Source organism: Podarcis filfolensis, assembly GCF_964270895.1.
Source record: "Podarcis filfolensis genome assembly, chromosome: 10".
NCBI lineage: Eukaryota > Metazoa > Chordata > Lepidosauria > Squamata > Lacertidae > Podarcis > Podarcis filfolensis.
Genome location: NC_139612.1, coordinates 74,182,984 through 74,190,609, shown reverse-complemented (window position 1 = coordinate 74,190,609; position 7,626 = coordinate 74,182,984). Strand labels below are relative to the sequence as shown.

General features: G+C 51.0%; 1 protein-coding gene across 1 annotated transcript in view; it reads left to right on the top strand.

Moving 5' to 3' along the window:
- PPP6R2 (protein phosphatase 6 regulatory subunit 2) overlaps window positions 1-7,626 on the top strand; it is a 1,004,265-nt gene that overhangs the window by 524,772 nt on the left and 471,867 nt on the right. The gene's annotated exons all lie outside the window — the stretch shown is intronic.

The following is a 7,626-nucleotide window of genomic DNA, read 5'->3' as shown; positions in this document are numbered from 1 at the left end:
TTTAAATTCCCTGCCCTGGAGCTCAAGACCACCCCTCCATACATCATACATACATCACAGAAAAGGGGTGTAACCCAAGACCACCACCCCAGATACATCATACTGTTGGGAATTCAAGCCCTTCTCATAAGAAGCTGGCAACTGTCCCAGGCACCTGGCTTGAATCCCGGTTGACCTCCCTGGCTGCATTCCCCAGCGAGCGCAGGCAAGGTCTCTATCGGCGATTCTTCTCAAACGTGAGAAGAACACCCCCCTCTTTCCTGCCCCCCCAGGCAGGGGAAAGAGATAGACAGAAATGTATTTACATGCTTTTATTTCTGTCTCTGCAGCGTTACAAAAACATGACTGCTCTCTTCAAACTCCAGCAGTGTTGTGACAAACACATCCTGTACTTCCTGTACAGCTCATATTACACTCTGAGGTAATTCCGGTGCTTTGCACTGTGAAAAGACTGCCCCTCTGTTCCCACGAACAGTCCCAACATTCCCATCATGTTTACATTCCAAGCTAGGACTTTGCAGCAGCATTGCTTCATTATCGTAACATACTCCCCCATAAGAATCAATGTGCGCTGCGAACATAGCTTGATCCAGAGAAGAAAACAAACAGTTGTTATACATATAACACTCCCCTGTTGTTTCAGTTCCACCCTTGGAACTACCCGCCACTGGTTTCCCCAGTGTACCTCTCTGGTTGTCTGACTTCCAAGGAATGAGTGCATCTTCATTACCTTGGCTAGGGAATGTAGTGTTACGCTTAGCAACTCCCTGTTGTGTCTTTGTCTCTGACTTAGACACAGCTTCAACCTGTCTTAAGTTGTCAACAATAGTAACACATGCAACAGCTGAGTTAGCAAACTCTTTGGAATACCTCTTGGGTGGTACACCCTTTGTAACTCTCTCAGACCTGCGTAAGAGGTGCTGATCCTCTCTGCTCACTGGTTCAGTCTCAGGACTCTTTGGAGAACCAGTTCCAATAGTAAACAGTGGTTCGTCCTCCACCTGTGAAGGTCTAGCCATTGTGTGAGATTTCCTCTCAATGACTGTGTCAACTGAGCTCTTTGAGCTTTCACTGTCGCTCTCAGTACCACTGTAATCAGTAAAATCATCATCATCATCTGAATTGTCCTCAGTGGGAAATGTGTGAACAATTACTCTCTCCTGTTCAGGAGCACTCTCTAGAAATTTTGTGAGAATCACCTGACCAGATTCAGACAAAATTACTCTGTAGAGACCCTTTTCATAACCCACAAAAATGCCTTTGGCATTCTTTACTCCACCTGGAGCTTCAGTCCTGATTTGGGACCCAAAAACCTTAAAATGCGCTACAGAAGGTTTTCAGTGAAATAGCTTTTCAAAAGGAGAACATCCCAAACCTTTTGAAACCTTTCTCAACCACGAGTAACAAAAACACAATAGCGATTCCGCCCAAAACTCATGTGGCAAATGCGAACTCAGCAATTGCGCCTTCATCCCATTTTGCAATTCTTTGTTCACTTGCACACAGACACTTTTGTTCCATGCTCCTGCAGAAACAGCAGTCTTGTGCCTTATCCCTTTCTTATCCAGGAAAACCTGAAAATCCTGTAAAAGAAAATCTGGCTTTTCATCTGTGAAAAGACAATCAATGTTGGCATCATGAATAGTTTTAACCTTGTCACAAAACTCTTTAAACCTTTCTAAGGCTTCTTGTGGTTTCTGCAATATGTATATCCACACATAATGAGAGAAATAATCCACACACACAAGATAATATCTTGCATTGCCTCTAGATGGTGCTAGAGGACCAATTACATCAGCAGCCAGCCATCGCCTCCCCCTTCTCTTCATGTTGCCGCCTTTGTTGTTGTTGTTGTTGAGTCATTTAGTCGTGTCCGCCTCTTCATGACCCCTTGGACTAGAGCACACCAGGCACTCCTGTCTTCCACTGCCTCCCGCAGTTTGGTCAAACTCATGTTGGTAGCTTCGAGAACACTGTCCCACCATCTCGTCCTCTGCCGTCCCCTTCTCCTTGTGCCCTCCATCTTTCCCAACATCAGGGTCTTTTCCAGGGAGTCTTCTCTTCTCAGGAGGTGGCCAAAGTATTGGAGCCTCAGCTTCAGGATCTGTCCTTCCAGTGAGCACTCAGGGCTGATTTCCTTCAGAATTGATAGGTTTGATCTTCTTGCAGTCCATGGGACTCTCAAGAGTCTCCTCCAGCACCAGAATTCAAAAGCATCCATTCTTCGGTGATCAGCCTTCTTTATGGTCCAGCTCTCGCTTCCATACATCACTACTGGGAAAAACATAGCTTTAAGTATACGGACTTTTGTTGGCAAGGTGATGTCTCTGCTTTTTAAGATGCTGTCTAGGTTTGTCACTGCTTTTCTCTAAAGAAGCAGGCGTCTTTTAATTTTGTGACTGCTGTCACCATCTGCAGTGCTATTCTCCAAATCACGCCCCCTCAGTACATGCACACGTTATTCCAAAGGATTTTGCTGTTGGCCCAGCAGCAGCCCAGCAAGAAGGTTCTGGATGGATTAGACGAATTCATGGAAGAGAGGGCTATTGATGACTTTCCAGACAGGAGGTCTCTGCTTTGCCCTCTTGGGCTCGGATCCTGCTTGCTGGTTTCCCATCACTGGCCACTAGGAGAAGAACAGGCTGCCGGACTCAGCAGACCCTCCTTGGACCTGATCCAGCTGGTTCTTCTCCAGGTCTTCTGTGCTGGCAGAATATCTCAGCCCAGTCTACGCAAGGTCTTTTTGGAGGAAGTCAACACAGCATGGAGAATCCCGACCCTGGAGTTCTCAGGGAGGCCCAAAGAGCAGCAGGTGTGGGCACACCCCACAGCGTCTCTTCTAGAGCAGATATTCCCGGTGGTCTCTCTGGGCCTGGGCAGCCCCCCAGAATCAGGCTCCCTGGTCCGTGGGGAGGAGGCACCGGCAGTGGCCCAGAGCTGGCGGGGCAGAAGGGGCTTCCAGGGCCCCGGACAGCTGAGGATGGAGGGAGCCCCACCAAAGGAGGCAAGTCTGGGCTCCAGGGTGGGGCAGGAGCAGCCCCTGCAGACCCCAGCCCTGCAGAGAAAGAGCCAGGAGTCAGGCAAGGGTAAGGGCCCTTGTGAAGAGTGGGCCCCTCTTGCTTCTGATGCCCAAAAGGAAGGGGTGCTCGAAGGGCAACTGACCCCCTGGCTGGTGATGCCCTCCTCCTATCCCATGGCGGGGGAATGGGTAGGAGCCAAAGCAGCTGGAGACCTCTCTTACCGGAGAAGGGCTCCGTCCAGGCACAAGGTGGGGGGCCAGGTGGATGCAGGTGGGGCGGGAAGGTTTTGCAGCCGCCGACCTTGAAGCGAGGGGCAAGGCTGGGAGGAGAAGGCTGTGGAGGCAAGAGGAATCATGGAAGGGACCCCTAAGGGTCATCCAGCCCAACCACTCCCTGGCCCATCCTGCTGTCCCCTATCTGAAAGTTGTAGAGTTGGAAGGTACCTCTGAAGGTCCTCTAGTCCAACCCCCTGCAAGGCAGGAATCACAACTAAAGAATCTGTCAGGTTTCGGGCAATCGGCAGTAGATAAGAAGATGAAAGAAAGGGACTTCTTACCAGTTAGAAACTTTAAGAACCACAGCGAGAGAACAAAGAGCCCATCTCCTAGAAACGGCGTTGCTCCCAATTAAGGATTACACCCACTTCCGTCCCTATTAATCTACGTCACTCCTACGTCTTGAAATCTGAGCTTGTGCTTTCTGTTCTGAGACTTTCTGAGCTCTTCTTGACCTTGGGGAGAGCGGAGGAATGTTTTCCAGAGACAGTGGATCTGTTAACCCTCTCCCTCCCAGTGCTTCTTCTCCTAGCTGTTCCCCATCCAGTATTTCCCAGCTTCTGCCTTCTGAACTATGCCCCTCTTCAAACCACTGTTCCAAATCTATACTGTCCTCCTGCTCCTGGGAAGTTTCAGGATCCGGATCCAGAGCACGGGGAGGCTCCCACCATTCCTCCTCAGTGCAGCCCTCCTCAGCAGGTTCCCTGACAGAACCCCTGGCAGAGACCACCCAACCTCTGCTTGAAAACCTCCAAGGAAGGAAAGTCCAATCTTGGGACTTCTGGGCACCCACCTACCTGGTGGCAGAGGGCAGCGGCTGTTGGTGCGTCAGAGTCAGCTGCAGCAAAGCCTTGGGGGGCTGGTGCTGCAGGAGGGGGGCAGCACTGCCACGGGGGTCCTAGGAAGGAGAGAGAGAGGGAGAGCTATCTGCCGCCTGCCTTGTGGGTCCCAAGGAGGGATTGCTCCGCTTGCTTTCCCCACGGCTGCCAGGGGAAACTGGGAGAGCAGCTGCCTGCTGCCCTAGGGGTCCTGCCCCACAGCTCCTTGTCCCTCCCAAAAGGCCCTAAGAGGAGAAGGGGGCAGGGAAGACACAGGAGCCACGGACTCATGGTGAGGGGGGGAGCCTTGTGAGAAGTCAGTACACAGACTTCTCTGTGAAGCCCCCCCTTAGGGCAGGACAAGAACACCTGGAATTGGGGAGGGGGTCAGGCCAGAACCTGCGTGTCCCGTGTCCAGCGTAGCTTTGGCCTCTCGCTGTTGCCTCGCTCTCCGATTTGAGAACCAAACCTAGTGGGAACAAAGACAAAGTCACAGGCAGTCTGGATTGGGGCCACACCCTGCTCCAGAACTCCCGGGAATCCCATGAAGCTGAATGTCAGAAGGTGCAGCACAGGGTTCACCTATGGAACTCACTGCCACAGGAGGCAGGGGGAGTTGCTCTTGTGCTCGGATCCTGCTTGCAAGGTTTCCCATAATTGGAGTCTGTTTGGCCCTGAGAGAACAGGATGCTGGGCCAGAGAGGACATTGGCCTGATCCTGCCGCCTCTTTGCACTGTTATAGGAATGCCAAGGTCTCACATATTGAAAATCAGATGTTCATAAATTTACAAGACAAACACATAAACAAGTATATAAACCACGTGTCTGAAATAGTACAGGAGAGCCACCCTGAAGCCACTTTGACTCTTCCAGGGACCTCAATATTCTCTGCAGTGAGGAAGGAAATGGGAAAGCCTCCCCATTGTCTCTTTGCTCAAATCCTGCCTTAAGGGCATATTTGTGACCTGTGACCTGGATTCAGGAACTAAATATTTAGCATCTCAAAAGGAATGGCCAGGCTGCCCAGGTAAAGCAATCAGTGACCATTGTCAGGTATCCTGACAAACAGGATTTCTGGGGTAGACTGACCCCTGTGATGTGTTTCTGTTGGAGACCTCCTCCTTCTGTGATGTATGTATGATGTTTTGGGGGGGGGTGGTCTTGAGCTCCAGGGCAGGGAATTAAAAATGTCTATATAAGGGCAGGCACACCTTTGTTCTGGGTTCCTCCTCCCTCCTGCGTGTGGTGAGTGAGGACCCAGTTGCAACAGATCAATAAAGATCAGGCTTACTAGCCGCTTTGCTTCTCAATATCTCTGCTTGGCCTCTGTTCTTTTCTCCAACCTACTTAAGGACTCTCTACAGGTTCTTAGGTACCCCATAAGGGAATGGAGTATTTGTGGGTCCCCCAAACCCATAACAGCATGTTCTTATGTTTTCGGTGTTTGGGTGAGGATCCTGTGGCTCTGAGGTTGCTTTGCACAGTGGCGTTTGGGGGAGCAAAGCCTTTGTCCCGGGTGAGGGAGCAGGAGGAGCTTCACTTACTCTGATGGTGTCGGCTGGGAGCCCAGTAGCAGAAGCCAGCTCCTCCCGGGCAGCCGTCTCTGGATACGGCCCTCTCTGGAATGCTGGAAGGGAGTTTGGGAATTACATTCAGCTGCCCCCCTTGCCCCAGATCCCAAAGCACCCCACTGTGATTGGCAGGACCCCTCAGATGGAGATACTGTGATGATGACCCTAGATCAGGGGTAGCCAGACTTTTTACAAAGAGGGCCAGATTTGATGAAATGAACATGCATGACGGCTGACCAAAGTTGTTGACCTTTTTTTTCCTTTTTTTAGGATTAGTCAGCACAAAATTGCTCACCATGTGCAAGATAGCAGGTGGATGCGCAGGGCGCATGCGCAAGTTGCCCAACAAAGAGCTGGGCGCATGTAGGGATGAGTGCGGGGTCCGGAAAGAGCACACCCCACCCGCAGGCAGCCTCAGCCTGCCTGCACGCGTAACCTTGGGGTGCGGGGCACCCCCCCCCACAGACAAAGCCACAGGTTTCTGAACATCGTACCCTCTGTCTAACCTTTTGCGGTCATAGAATCATAGAGTTGGAAGAGACCACGAGGGCCATCGAGTCCAACCCCCTGCCAAGCAGGAAACACCATCAGAGCACTCCTGACATATGGTTGTCAAGCCTCTGCTTAAAGACCTCCAAAGAAGGAGACTCCACCACACTCCTTGGCAGCAAATTCCACTGTCGAACAGCTCTTACTGTCAGGAAGTTCTTCCTAATGTTTAGGTGGAATCTTCTTTCTTGTAGTTTGGATCCATTGCTCCGTGTCCGCTTCTCTGGAGCAGCAGAAAACAACCTTTCTCCCTCCTCTATGTGACATCCTTTTATATATTTGAACATGGCTATCATATCACCCCTTAACCTCCTCTTCTCCAGGCTAAACATGCCCAGCTCCCTTAGCCGTTCCTCATAAGGCATCGTTTCCAGGCCTTTGACCATTTTGGTTGCCCTCCTCTGGACACGTTCCAGTTTGTCAGTGTCCTTCTTGAACTGTGGTGCCCAGAACTGGACACAGTACTCCAGGTGAGGTCTGACCAGAGCAGAATACAGTGGCACTATTACTTCCCTTGATCTAGATGCTATACTCCTATTGATGCAGCCCAGAATTGCATTGGCTTTTTTAGCTGCCGCATCACACTGTTGGCTCATGTCAAGTTTGTGGTCAACCAAGACTCCTAGATCCTTTTCACATGTACTGCTCTCAAGCCAGGTGTCACCCATCTTGTATTTGTGCCTCTCATTTTTTTTGCCCAAGTGCAATACTTTACATTTCTCCCTGTTAAAGTTCATCTTGTTTGTTTTGGCCCAGTTCTCTAATCTGTCAAGGTCGTTTTGAAGTGTGATCCTGTCCTCTGGGGTGTTAGCCACCCCTCCCAGTTTGGTGTCATCTGCAAATTTGATCAGGATGCCCTTGAGTCCTTCATCCAAGTCGTTGATAAAGATGTTGAATAAGACCGGGCCCAAGACAGAACCCTGTGGCACCCCACTAGTCACTCTTCTCCAGGATGAAGAGGAACCATTGATGAGCACCCTTTGGGTTCGGTCAGTCAGCCAGTTACAAATCCACTGAGTGGTAGCATAGTCAAGACCGCATTTTACCAGCTTCTTTACAAGAATATCATGGGGCACCTTGTCAAATGCCTTGCTGAAATCAAGGTAGGTGTCAGGGAACTGCCATCGGAACTAGAGGAGGAGGCGAGGCTCCACAGCGATGCTGGAGAGGGGCCAAGCAGGGAGAGAGGCAGGTCTCCGGTTGGGGAAGAAAATCAGCGCAACACCAGGGATAGAGGGGGGCCAATGGGGGAAGCAGAGAGCAGGCTCCGGGACTCTTCACTGGACACCAGCGGGGAGAGCACAGGTCCTCCGCTACCCACGCCCTCCCTGCGCAGAAGACTTCAGCGCAGGGAGAGTAGGAGGAGACTGGGCGTCAAACAACTTATGTTGG